This window comes from Hirundo rustica, chromosome 3, assembly GCF_015227805.2.
Source record: "Hirundo rustica isolate bHirRus1 chromosome 3, bHirRus1.pri.v3, whole genome shotgun sequence".
In the NCBI taxonomy this organism is placed as follows: domain Eukaryota; kingdom Metazoa; phylum Chordata; class Aves; order Passeriformes; family Hirundinidae; genus Hirundo; species Hirundo rustica.
The window spans coordinates 61,002,644-61,016,641 of record NC_053452.1 but is presented as its reverse complement, the minus strand read 5'-3'; the positions used below and the strand labels follow the sequence as shown (position 1 = coordinate 61,016,641).

General features: G+C 41.1%; 1 protein-coding gene across 2 annotated transcripts in view; it reads left to right on the top strand.

The window, feature by feature from the left end:
- Positions 1–478: 478 nt before the first annotated feature.
- The window catches only part of TMEM200A (transmembrane protein 200A), a 58,547-nt gene continuing 45,027 nt past the window's right edge, over positions 479–13,998 (top strand). The window contains exon 1 of one of the 2 annotated variants that reach the window (XM_040060072.1): positions 479–602. The gene's annotated coding sequence lies outside the window, so the exon portion shown is untranslated. The remainder of the gene's footprint in view (positions 603–13,998) is intronic. The other variant, XM_058419941.1, reaches the window with a different exon arrangement.

Here is a 13,998-nt window from a genome sequence, read left to right as displayed (position 1 = left end):
CGCGAGGTTTCGGAGAGAAACTTTGCAGCGGGCGGGCGGCGGGGGCCGAGCCCAGGCGGCGCTGAGCGGAGCGGTCGGGCCGGCGGTGAGAGCGGGGTCCGTCCCCTTCCACCTCTCCCGCAGCACCGCCGGGGGCGAGCGCCGCCCGGGCACCCTTGCCGACGAGCCGGGAAAGTTTCTTGCGCCGCGGAGCCGCCGCCCGCCCACGCCCCCCTGGGCGGCTGCTTGGCGGCCGTCCCTCCGCGGCGGCTCCCGCGGAGCGCTGCCATGGCACCCGCCCGTCGCCGCGGGGCGAGCAGGGGGAGGCCGCCTCCGGCTGGCCGTGCGGTGGCGGCGGCGGGGGGGCGCGCAGCCCCCGGGCGGCGGGCGTCCTCCTCCGGCCGGCAGTGACCGCCCCGGCCCCGCTCCTGCCGGCTCGCCATGCCTGCCCCCGCCCGCCTCTCGCCGAGCACGGTGCCGGGGAAGGGCGAGGGGAGCCGCCGCCCTGTCACTCCCTGAGCCAGCCGCCGCCTCACCGGAGAAGCCCCGCGTCTGACGGGCACGGCGCAGCGAGCTGCGGAGCTGCGCCGGGAGGGCTGCGGGCACCGCGCACCTCCCCACAGGTAAGCGCCGAGGCGAGTGAGGGTGAGTCTGGTCGGGGTCTGCCCTCGCCCCCGAACTTCAGCCCGCCGGCGGCCGTCAGCGCTCCTCGGGAGTGCAGGGGCTGCGCTCTGCGCGTTCCTGCCGGCGGTGCCTGGGGGCACGGCGAGACGCGCCCCTGCCCTCGGCGGCGAGGGGCAGGGGGGTAGCGGCACGTGTGGGTGGGTTTTTTCTCGCCAGAAATGGACTTTCTGCCTCCCGAACGGAGCGGGCCGACGTGCCGGCGGCTGCCGCGCTCCGCGCAGCTGCTACACACCCTCTTTTGTCTGCGCTTGGTCCGAAATACTTCAGCGCTGCCGTCGCCTAGCCCCGCCGGTCGGGATCCCGGCTCGGCCCTGCCCCGCCGGGGGCTGCCCCCGGGCCGCGCCCCCCGTGCCGCTCCCGACCCGGCGAGTTGCCCCACTGCCTTTATTTTCACAGGAGCTGGGCTTTCCTTAACCTTTGTTTGCGGGGAAAATGGTGGTGTGCTGGTTATCTGGAAGGATGAGAGACAGATGGGAATGACAAGGGGGTTGCCCTATTCCCTTGCGTGCCAACGTAACTCAGTACTAAATAAATCGCTCACCGGGTAGACATAAGCTTACTGTTGAGGCAGACTTTGGAACAAAAGTGCTGCGAACTGCTCTGGTGCGTGGCAGATACTCCTGATATTCTACTAACATGAACATTGTTAGTGTTTGTGCTTGAATTCAATACGTGTGCAGCTGTTGTGCCGATCTGGAACTGCAGTAGTTGTATCTGCTTGACACTTAATACCCTTTTGTATGCAGTAGTTATGAAAAATAAAACGGGTTTTATTGTTCAGAGGCAAAAGTATTCCTTTAGTGTAGCGTTCTGTGTAACGTGAACTACAAAATAACCTGTAGCGATGTAGTGGACTTGCACTTCATAATGCTCTTAGGGCATGAGGACTATCTTGTTCAATAAAATTCTGTCAGCAAAGATTTCTCTGGCTTATGTTGATGATTGATCAACACACTAGCAACTATTCTGTTATTTTCTCTAAGTAGATGATGCTTACAATTCATGTGATGGAAGCAAAGTGTCCAGATAGGAAGAAGAACTGGGTTTTTTTGGTTGGATTTTTTCTCCCCTTTCCTTTTAGCAGTTTTGGCGCTGCTTTGTAGAAAGTGTGGAAAAAGACCAAAAAAACCCCTAACATTTAACCAGAAAACTACATTTCCATTGTATGTAACTGAAGTTCCTTAATGATGAAGCTAAAGGGTTGTTCAAGTTTGGAATGGTTCGGTGTACTTTTGTTGCCAGGAAATGTATTTCTAGCTAAATACTTTTTAGAAGATAATTGTTAGATAATTTTTAGTAATTCAAAACATGAGTTACAATTAGATGTTTTGTCCTGAAAGTAGAAAAACACTCTCATGGATAAAGATATGAGGTACTTAACTAGTAATCTGGGAAATAAAATTATATATAATTTATACTTTGTTGGCATAGAGACATTTTATTTGTTGCTCCTTGGTTGGATTGCAACAATGATCCAAATGCAAGTTCGACTACTGATGCAATAATTTAGCATGCCAGAGTTATTTTATTCTAGGTATAGAAATGCAGTTGCCCAATATAACCTCACTGGAATTCATTTTTATTGAAATTCTGTAATCAGATTATAAAAAGTGGGATGTTTGAATCTAATCCTGTGAAGTATGGACTAAGCAAACCCTGCTCTGACAAAGAAAAGTTTGCTTACTCTCAAGCAAGTATGCAGTTCCAACTTCCATCCCTAATGATCACCCGAGGTCTGAGTTCTCTGCACATGGCAGTAGATCCTGGTAACTTTGGTGATACTCTTCCGTGTCTTAACTGCACTACTGGACCTTCCCTGGACCAAGTCCTCTCTTTGTGTGTGCTGCCTCTACTTCCCTGAATGCTGGTCCTATGACACAAAATAACCTGTGCCCTGTGCCGAGTGCAGGTGCTCACCTCAGCCACATCTCATCTCACGTGTTGTATATTCTCTGTGGGCTCTCACCTCTGGGGGGCAAAAAGGGAAAATCCAGAGTGAAAATTCATTAAGGAGTAAAGTACATCAGTGGAACAGCAGGAGGAGACTGCTGCTTCTTGTGTTGTGTTCTGTAATTTAGGAGCCAGAAAGCCGAAAGGCTGAAATTCAGTGAAAACTCCCACTCAAATTACTGAAACCAGACAAAGTTGTGATATAAAATATATAAAACCTGTTGTCACAAATAGTTTCCTGTTTTTTTTTTTTTTTTAATTGACTGTAGAATCCTGTCAGTCTTGACTGTAATAGTGGTAGAAAATGTAGTAGAAGGAGAAGTTTGTGTCCTAGCTAGTGATGATGATTTGTGCTTTATAAACAGATCAGTTACTTGTAATCTACGTGTTTGATCTCATGATACTGGAACAAAGGGGCAGTTGCAAATAATTTTCTAGTGTGCAAGATAGGAGAGTAATGTAGGAAGACTGGAAAGGTAGGTGAAAACCGGGTAGAATGCTATTGTTTGTATTACAAGTCTGTGTAAAAGCTTTTAAGAAGACTAATCTATACTCTGAAACCTGGCTAAAACTTCTGATGCTGTGTTATGATGAATATGGGAAGAAATCCCTTACTGTCAGGATTTAGGGAGGTCCATTCTTGGTGTCCATTTATCAGTAGAATCTTTGTATTGCTTCCTCTGCTGCTAACTGTCTTTGAGTAACTCAAAGGTACTAATAAATAGTTGAGGAGCTAAAAATCTTTTTAGAGAAGTTGCATATGCTCTCAAAGCCTACTAGAAGTAAATGGAGATTGCAAGTAATGCTTGAGTTAGTGCTCTAGTTTTAGTTAGAATGTTAGTTGTACAATAAAAATACTGTAAGGAAAAGTTTCTGGTCTTCTTCTTTGCTGGGTAAAATGTAAGAACCTATTTACCCTGAGGCTGTGTGGGTTAAGTGGAGTGCTGATTGTATGGAAGGGTGAAATACTGAATGTAATTGAATTAAACTACTGAGCAGATGTTTTACGCTGGTATTGCTCTGCCCAGTAGTTTTACTAGCTCCTTAGTGCCCACCATTTGTGGAGTGTGTGAAAATAAGCCCTGTTCTAAACTTTCATGCTGAGGCTTCAGTCTAGCTCTAAAGCAAGATGTTGTTACTCTCTTCCATCATTAACTTTTCCAGATCAGACAGTTCAGTACCAGTGCATGTATATTTGTAACTGCTCTCCAAACAGGTGAATCTTGCGGAGGCAGCCCAAGTGACCTGATGACAGAACTTGGTACTGAAATACTGACAATATATTGATCTCTTAGTGTAAATGAAATTGCATTTTTCTTCCTGTTCTTTCTTACATGATCAATGATTTTTAACTACATGATTCATGGGGGCCTTTTAAAAATCAAGTTTTTCTTTTTTTTTGCACAGCTAGCCAAATGGGATGGTTAACCTGTAGTACAGAGCTAATTGAACTGTTTTATCTGCAGCAGTAGCAGAACATGTTTGTGGTGGTTTTAAAGTGATTCTATGTCCAGAAGACCCGAGAAAGAAGTATCTTTATCCTCAGTCATTTCCTCTATCCATCTGTGTTTCTAGGTGGGGAAAGTTTTTATTTCTTTTCCTGCATGTTTTAGTACCTAAAAAAGTGTGACAGGGTGGTGCAAAGCCACCTAACCAAAACTAGGCATCTGAGGAGCATTGCAAATGAGATGTAATGATAGAGCAGAGATTTTCAGGAAAAACAGACTTGTGGAAAATAAAGCAGTAAACTACCATTTTTTTTTTTTTTTTGTACAAAGATTCTGAAAAGCCTTATGTGAAATGTAAATGGTTTTCACTTTACTCTCTAGTGTCTGTCTATATCAACATCTTGTTATCATTCATATACTACTGGAATTGTTCTTTTTGTTGGACGTGTGACCATTTCCCTCCAATTGAAATAAGTAGAAATAAAGGAGATATTTTTCTAAATAGTCTTTTTAATTTTTCCTCACTAAGCTGAATGATGAAGCTCTTACTGAATCAGAAAATGCAGGATTTTGTCACTTTAATGAAAAAAAATGCTTTAGATATACTCAATAATAAATCAGACTTTAAAAGTCTCAAGAGATGTAAGATATAGCATAGGTTATTTTTCATAGGAACTAAGAAAAGTTTAAAGACAAAGTAGAAAGAAAGAGGGAAAATCCCTTTTTATATGAGTTTGTTTTTTCTATTTGCTGGTTCACAGATACAGTTGGGCTGAGCATCCTGGTGTTGTAGTTTTAAAACCCATTGATAAAAAGTGTTGAAATTTGATTCAGTTGAAACCACATTCATGCTGGATGTGAAATGGGAAGGACATTTTTGACAAAACATTGATATATTTAGGTGCTAATATCCTATCAGTTCTGACAATTGGTTAGTTTCACTAAATTCTTTAAATAGTAGAGGTTTGTGCTTTGATACCTATAAATCTGTAGCATTAGCTCAGAGAGTGAATGTGATATCAAACCAAGTTTTTTAGAGATTTTCACTAGTAGTCATACTTCCTTTTTCTAATAAAGGGGAAATTCCAAAAAAAAGTAATTTTAATTTTTGTCAATTTAAACCACCATAAAAGCACATTAATTAGAAGCCTGTTATAAATGTCACTTATGTTGAATTTGGTGTCACAGTGGCAACAGTATTATAGGGTTTTTTTTCACATTCTCCATCTGAATGTGTTTGAATAAATCGCTCTGCTTATCTGTAATCAGTTGCACATTGTTGAAGAATGAGTTTGTATCTACTTAATTCTATCACTTCCATTTTGCCATGTATTAAATGAGGAAAAAATGCTACTATTTGTCCATCCATCTGCTGTAAAATTGATGCTCAAAATCCTGGAGTTTTCTCTTTCCTTTGAGTAATTCAAAGTAACAAGGGCCTATCACATATGTGATGTATGTGTGAGATGTACAACTTTATTCCTTCATAAAGAGGGATGAAAGCAGCCTTGTGTGTTGGGGCAGCATTTTACTGCAGCAAATGAGCTTTCCCAAGGGCTGTTCCTTGGAGCATGAGGGATGTACATACCAGCTGCTGTCTTTTGTATGATCTTGTGCTAGACAAACTTGGTGCATAAGGTGTGAAGCAGCCCTCTGCTTGGAAAAAGGGACGTGCTCTGCAAGTCTGCTTTCTAGAGATGGATGTCATGGTGGGGTCAGCTGGATAAACCTGATACACTTTGAGATTTGGCAGAGGTGTGCTTCTTGCTATAAATTATTGTGTATTTAACAGTTGGCTTGTTTCACCTGAGGTGTGACTTTTGTAGGAAGAAGTCAGATGACAGAAAACAGACAAAAAAAAAGCCCAAAACCAACAAACCCAAGGAAGAAAGGAGGAGAAAGAGAAGGGAAAGGGGAACAAAGAGCAAAACACAAAATGGAAGATAGAAAAAATGTGAAGGCAGAAAAAGGATGAGATATAGTAAGTTACATTTCTAAAGAGAAATTATGCTACATCCAATGTTATAAATTGAAAGAAACTCGAATAATGGAGATAAGAATAAAAGATGTGGTGGTATTTGTTTTTTGAAGCATCTCATGGAAAATGAAGAGAATAATTATTGTCTCGCTGAGATGCATTTTAAATGAACTGCCTTTGTTGTGTAGTAAATAAAATGTTCTTCAGAAACGATGTTAAACACTTCTTCCAAAAGATACACTGTAAGTAAATCAGTTCAGACAGATATAAGAAAGGAAAGGGAGCGATGAAGGATAGTTTGCTTACACTGATGGAAACTGCATTTTGAGTACTGGAAAGTTAGGTGAACTGTTGTTTTCATTTTCAAGCAGCCTAATACTCTAAACCCAAAAGTTATCACCAAGTTGATCTATGTAATTTGTCATCGTCTCTCAGAAGACCAGTGAGCACAATAAGCACAATGAAAACATCCTTCAAACACTGGATAATTAACTGGTATTTATTGTGAATACTTAGCTACCCTACTTGCACAGATTTTTCTTTCTGATATGTTTTTGCTATATCTGTGTAAAGAAACTAGTGAAGCCAAGACATGTTTTCTGACCATGAGGTCAGCCAGAGTGGTCTGGCTCTGTGTGGGTGTTAAACTGTCTTTGTTCATATCCAAATTGACTGTTCAGAAAGAGCTTCTGGACTGAACCAGCCAAGTGCTTGAGAAAGTACTAGCTGACCTTGACCACAAATGTGCCTGGCATCCTTGTGGTGGTGTGAAAGAGACACACGGTGGGTCCCACCACCTCGGCCTGTGCCTAGGGACACCAACTAGTACTGACATCCACGACTTGTTAGAATGTTTTTCCATCTCAGCCAAAACTATCTTACTACAATGATCCTAATATACACAGGTTTTAAATAGAAGTAGTATGTTAAAAGATCTATTTGGAAGATGTTGCCTGCTCTAATTATGTTAAAAGAAATTGATGTCGGATTGCTATCACACTACTATCTTCAGTAATGTGGAAAATGGAACATTGTTTGGATACACAGAATTTGTGGACGTGGTGGAACAACATGCTGGGACACCAAGAGAGTGGACACCTTGTGGCAAAGAAGATCAACAGAATCCTGGGGTGCATTGGGAAGAGCATTGCCAGCAGGAGGAAGGAGCCGGCCCCTATACTCAGCCCTAGTGAGGCCTAGTGGGAAGTGCTGTGTCCAGTTCTGGGCTCCTCAGGAAAGACATGGAGCCCCTGGAGCAGGTCCAGCTGAGGGCTGTGAGGATGGTTGGGGCCTGGAGCATCTCTCTTATGAGGAAAAGCTGACGGGGCTGGGTCTGTTCAGCCTTGAGAAGAGATGACTGGGAGGGTTCTTCATCAATGTGTATAAATATCTAAAGGATGGTGCCAAGAGGATGGAACCAGGCTCTGCTTGGTGGTGCAAACCACTAGGATGGTAGGCAATGGACAGAAACTGATGCACGGGAAATTCCGCCTGAATACCAGGAAGCATTTCTCTACTGTGCAGTGACTATTCACTGGAACAGATTGCCCAGAAAGGGTGGGGAATCTCCCTCTCTGGAGAAACTCAACAACTGTCTGGACCCAGTCCTATGCCATGTTCTGCTTGAGAAAGGAGGTTGGACCAGGTGACCTACTGTGGTCACTTCCAACTTGACTGATACTGTGACCATACTCCCAAACGGAGTGCTTGCCAAACAAGCACAAAACTTACACATGAAATAAATGTCTAGCTGATAGTTTCTTAATGTCACCTCTTTTTTTGCCTGATAATAATAGCCTGTGCAAAAATGGCTACCAGATATTAATAATAAAAATCCAGAGGCCTAACAGACTCTTCTTGGGAAGTCCTGTCTTACCTATTAATAGAGTTTATAGACTTTTGAGCAGTAGAATCACTTTGCATTAATTCAGCGCCAAAGTGCTTTCCCCAAACCCTTCCTGTGACCCCTGCAAAGTATTTGTTGTGCTCTTTGCCAGGAAGACATTTCTTCTCAAATTACTTTGCAGACGCCTATTCTGAATTTATTGCCATTCTTTTGCTAATTCAACATTATTCTCCTAGGATGTGGCCTCATTAACTGGTGCCCATGGTGGAATATCTGCATACATTGCTGGAACATAGTTCAAGATACTGTATTATATTAGAAAGACACGGGTACAATCCAAACCTGCAACCAGTATGCATACCAATTAAATTACACACAGAAGCATTTACTGATTAAGGACAAGCAATGCTGTGTTTTGCAGAAGGCCAGTTTGTAATTTTTTTTATTGTTCTACTGGCTGTACAGTTGAAATGGTAATGGGAAGAGGTTATAGCTGAGACTGTAGTTCTTTTTTATTTAAGTTCTTAATCTTGTGAATTTTTAAATTCAGTTAGATTGGTGTTTGTTTGGTTGGTTTTTCCCTGTGAAATTCAGAGATTATGACTAGATGGCATTACGTATATTATATAATTCTTGTAAAAAATATAAGATTATCATAGAATCAGATTTAGACTATGGGAGGCTGGGCCCAGGTGAAGTAGTATAGCTTTCTGTTAATATTTTGTTGTTCAGCTTTTATAGCATGCAAGGGTGTGATTATAGGTTAGGAAAAAATTCTCCACCGAAAGGGTTGTCAAGCATTGTAACAGGCTGCCAAGGGAAGTGTTTGAGTCACCATCCCTGGAGATACTTAAAAAGCATGTCAATGTGGCATATAGAGACATGGTTTAGTGGTGGACTTGGAAATTAGTACTAAGGTAACAGTTGGACTCATGAGCTCTGTGGTCTCTTCCAGTCTAAATGATTCTATGACTTCATGACATGTGACCGTCGTGGGTTTTCCTACTTTCTCCAAAGAGCTTTGAGAGTACATAATCTTTGCTTTTCCAACCATTTTTTATCAGTATGCATGTTACCAAGTATTTACCCTGTGTTAAGGAGGGCAAACTCCAAAGGAGAATGTGGAGCTGAAAGCAGTCTTTGTGAGCCTTAGTCTCTGCAGTCCTTTCTTCCAGGATTTAGACTTAGGGAAAACACTTTATTTCTTTTATAGAACATTCTAATTGTTACTAGACAAAATTTGACTCTGAGTAAGGTCATCTTGGTTTCCAGGTTTGCGCTTCGGAGGTAATTTTCAGTTGAGAATATTGAGTGCTTGGGAAATGGGCCTAACACATTGCTTAAAACTCCTTAAAAAGCCAAGATCAACATCACCCTCAGGTTAAATATGGCTTTGTTAAACCTTGTGACTGAAGAGATGGGCTTCAGAATTCAATTTGGAGCTTTTTTCCCTAATCTATCTATTCTCACAGTTGAAGAAGTATTTACTGGGGAAATGGGAAGGAAAAAGAAAAAGGAAAATATGAAAGGTCAGCTACAGCAGACTGAATTCTGCTGGGGAAATTGAGAGAATCTAGTTAAACCAGTTGAGAAAGCCCTTGGAGAGGGTGCTGATGTTATGGAAATTTGGATTGGAAGACTTTTCTGATGAGTCATGTGCTCTGAAATTAGTTGAGAATGTTGCCCTTGCAGCAGTAAGACTGTGCTTGGGAATACCCATATTTCCAAACGTGGCTGAAACTCTTCTAGGACTCAGAGGCTTGTGGCTTCTCAGGTTACACCTGAAGCTTGGAGATCTGGGTAACGTTTATTATGTGTATTATTCTTTGATTGCGCTGTATTATTAGTCTCGTGTTTGTGCTTAATCACCTATGTTTGATTCAGCTACAGGCATTAAGTAGCTGTGTGCTGTAGCAGAAAACTCACACAAACTGACAGTTTATTACACTTTGGTAAAAATTGTAGGTTAACAACTGTAGGTAAATTCTCATTCCTTGACAATTGCAGCACTGTGAGTATAATGGTATTATGAAGGGAGAATGTAGATAGATGGATAGCTCAGTATTCTGTAGCGACAAGACTATAATTTTCGCAAATAATATCTTAGTCAAGTAGTAGGGAGGCTCTTATGTGAGTGACTGGAAGAAGTGGGTCTTATGTAGCATGGCTAGAAGTATGTGTGGCATTAATATCATAACACTGCTTTCCTTTATGTCTTTCAGTAAATCCACAAGGAATGATGAGGCCAAGTGTTTGCATTTGCCAAGGTTTGCAATTTAGAAGAGAAAAAACATGGTAGGAATAAAACTCAGGTCTTCAGCAGTGACAGCAGAGGCTTTGACGGAGCAGTTAAAGGGCTTTAGAAAAGGGTCTGATCTGTTGTGCCTGCTGTTCTCCAGAGGTTTGTAGCTTTAGAACTCCTTGGAAACACTCAAAAGTGTCTCTTCAACAACTGCATTGCTCTGAAAGATTGTCCTTAGCATGGTAATATGCGTGCTTGTACTGGTTCTTGTCTTCCTTTTCACCATGTTTCTGCCTTTTAGGCTGTGATGTACTGTGGTTGATGTGCAGTGGAGAGTGTATCCTGGGGGGTGTTCCAGCCACGCTCCAGCCCACCTACACTGACTCACAATATGGAGGGTAGACAGAGGGTTACAGAAACAGGTATTCACAGAGGTTGCTAAGATAAGCATGAGGTTCAGGTTTATGAGATTTTTTATCTAGATCTTGAGGCAGTTTGTTTTTTCAAAAGCTGAGATTTTGAGCATGTGATCACATGGACCTTGAAGTGAAGGTACTGGGCAGGTTTCTGCAATTCCTATGCCTAAAACCTCATCTTGATAGGAAATTACCTTCTCAGACAGCAACATCAGTGAGAGGATGAGACAGAAAATGTCTACAAATGATCTATTTCTTACTGTTTTAGATGCAGTGAGTTTTTTCCTTAAAAATAGAATTTGAGATTCGTTCAAAACAATAGGAATGGTTGAAAAAGCATTTAAAATCACTTTCACATATATCACATGTAGAACCATATGTCTATGATTAAACAAGCTCATTGTGTGCAAAAGCTAGGGAATGACTGTTGCTGAGCATAACTTGCTTTAAACAGGTTTTTCAGAAGGATTATCAGTCATCATGATCAGACTGAAAACGGAAAATATGAGCCACAGCTGAGATCTGAAAAACAGAGAAATGATCCTGGATTCCATCAAAATGCAAAAGGTTATACAACTTCATGTTGCAGCTTTGGGAGAATGATAAAACTGAAGTTGATGAGTGGCTTCTGTTAATAATTTTATGTTTGGCTTGTGTTCTACTTTTCAGGATACTTTATTGTAAAACTTTTTTATTGCTCATTCTTGATATGGATTTCGTTTGTTTTTACAGACAGACTGCATATTTATAGTGCAGCAACTCTCTACATTCTGTCTGGATAGCTCTTGAAGAAGGAGCATGGAAAAAGCCTGGCTATGTAGACAAGCTAGTATTGCATTTTTTGAATGTTTGTCTGAATCTAATGTGGCTTTTCTGGCTGATATGACAGTAATTTCTGGTTTTTTCTCAAGCAAACCTGCCTTTTCCATATATAAGTGTGTATGTATGTTTGTGTGTGAGTGTGTGTATAAATATATCTATCTATATCTATATCTAATCTATATCTATATATCTATCTTGGGATAAGACTGTGGAATTTGTGCAACTATTGCTTCTGTCTTCATTAAAAAAATAAAATCAGGTAGTGTATTTGTTTCATATGGAGGCTTGTAGGGCCTACTTTTTTGTTTGTTTGTTTCAAAGAATGACTGCAGAAGCACCTTAATGCTGTAGCTACTTTATGATGTGAACCCAAGCCACTCCTGTATTGTATAGATGTAGACAAGCTAGCAGAGTGCAGTAAAATATGTAACAATCTCATGGACACAGTGTTTGATATATGTAAGGTGTGATAATTGCTGACCTACTCAGTTCCTCTGTGAAATACTTCTTTAAATCCTTCAGGTTTTTTGTGTCCATGAACTGCTCTCTTTTTAGTGTAGGAGATCCATCTTATCCTCCTTTGCTTCACATGTCCTGTTTTGCTGTTTCCTACATCAGAGCAGCAAATGCTTCAAGAATCAAATGGTAATCCAGCTTTGCTTATGTCTAGGGTGCACGCAGCTAGGAGTTGCATATTGGACCATTGAATGACTCCTTCAAAGCTAATTTTTAGAGTTGTATAAATTAAACAGGTCAGCAAAGACGTAAGAATTTGGATTCTCTGCTATTGTTATATTTTACATCAGTAGAAATCCTCGATTTTAATGAAAGTTTTAATATATGTCACAAAACTGGTGAATGGTTAGATATTACAGACTGAGTATGGGATGACATTCAAAAATTGTATTTTCCTGCTGTGAGCTCAAGAACACTGTAAAAAGATTGAAATATTTTTGTTTGATTACTGTTGCTCTGGTAGTGTCTTGGGATCCTGGCTATGTGAAGTCACAGGCAGATTTCTTATGTATTTCAACAATTTTAGGATGTCATTCATTATATTAGGTAGTTGTGGGCTTAGTGCTGGTTCCTACATGGCCCAAAAATGTCAAAAATATTTTCTGTGAGTTATGCCTTTATTACACAAGTGAGCCAAAACAGCAGCTAGAAGTGTTTTAGTTCAAAGCCATGACAATCAGTTTCTGCTAATAAGCTGCCATCCTGGGAAACCCCCAAAGCCTTCTAGCATGTGCTTTCTGCAAAGATGACACTCTAGTTTATCTAAGCCATGTTAAGGTGGTATTTTTTTGTTGTTATTGTCTTAATGTGCTTGAACATATGCTTTTATCAGCTGGATTTTAAAATGTCTGTGTTATAAATTTCTAAATGATATGAGTAACATGCCTGAAGTAGAATGAGTTTTGTAAGTTGAGATTTGGAAAGAGAGATTTTTTTCCCATCTGATTTCTTTTATTATAATAGAATATTATGAACCATATGATAGGTTAATTAAGTTAATAAATACATTTAGAAGATGTGTAGTTTCTTATTAGTGACGTTCAAACTCTTAATAGCATCGTAACGGGTAAGATGTCTCTTCTAGTCCAGGAGAAGTCCCAGAGACTTTATAGAGAACTTCTAGAAGTGCTTTAACACACGTACTGAATACTTTCTGTGGCCAGTACATTTCAGGTGACATGTTCATTCTGAAAAAAAAAAAAAAAAAAGGAAAAAAAAGATGATTCATGAAAGCCCATATACCTCATTTCAAAAATAGTAGTAAAATTTCAATAACCTTTACATCCCCATGTGCTTGAGCAGTTAAGATTGGAGGTATAGGAAGGGTTATATAGATGTGTTAAGAACTTGTTTTCTTCCTTAGGGTTCTGCAACCCCATTTCCTGGGGTTGGAAATGCTGCTTAGTATGACGTAAGGCTGTGAGAGTAAGAGGTCTGTGCCTAATAAATCTCCTCTCATAATACACTCTGATAGCTATTGGCTGCATTTTGGAGAAAACCTATTAAGTTCTTTCATCTACTCAGCAGTACTCATTGATCTAGAAAAAAAACTTTCCTCCCAGGTTCTGATGTGGAAAGAAGCGACTGAGTGTGCACGCTTCCATTGACACACAGTCACTGGGGACTGAACTGCCAGGCTGAGGTCTTCATTTTCTCTGCCACAGGTCAGGGTTTCTGCAGCTGCCAAGGCAAATTTCGGCTTGCTGTGAATATTGGTGTTTGTGATTCATTAAGCTTAAAGTGTCTTGTAAGAAAAGGGGTAAGAGTATCCAGTTGCTAAAGCGGTGTAAAAGCTGTTGCATTCCTGTGCTGGACTGTGTTTGTACTGTTGTCCTATTGCATTCCTGTGTTTGTACTGTTGCTGTAATTAAAATGCCAGTGTTAAATCTGTAGTGTATTTCTGAGCTGTTTCAAACGCAGAGTTGTACACCTGAAATTTATACAACAGTATCTACAAATAAGACATTCGGATCACAGCTGTCTTGTTGTGGAAGCCCAGAAGTAAGAATCTTGTCAATGTGGGGTTTGTTCCTGGCTTTGCCACAGTTGGCCTGTGACTTTGGACACCTTGTCTGATCCGGCCTTCCCAGAAATGCACAGAAACCTTGTTCCCGTGT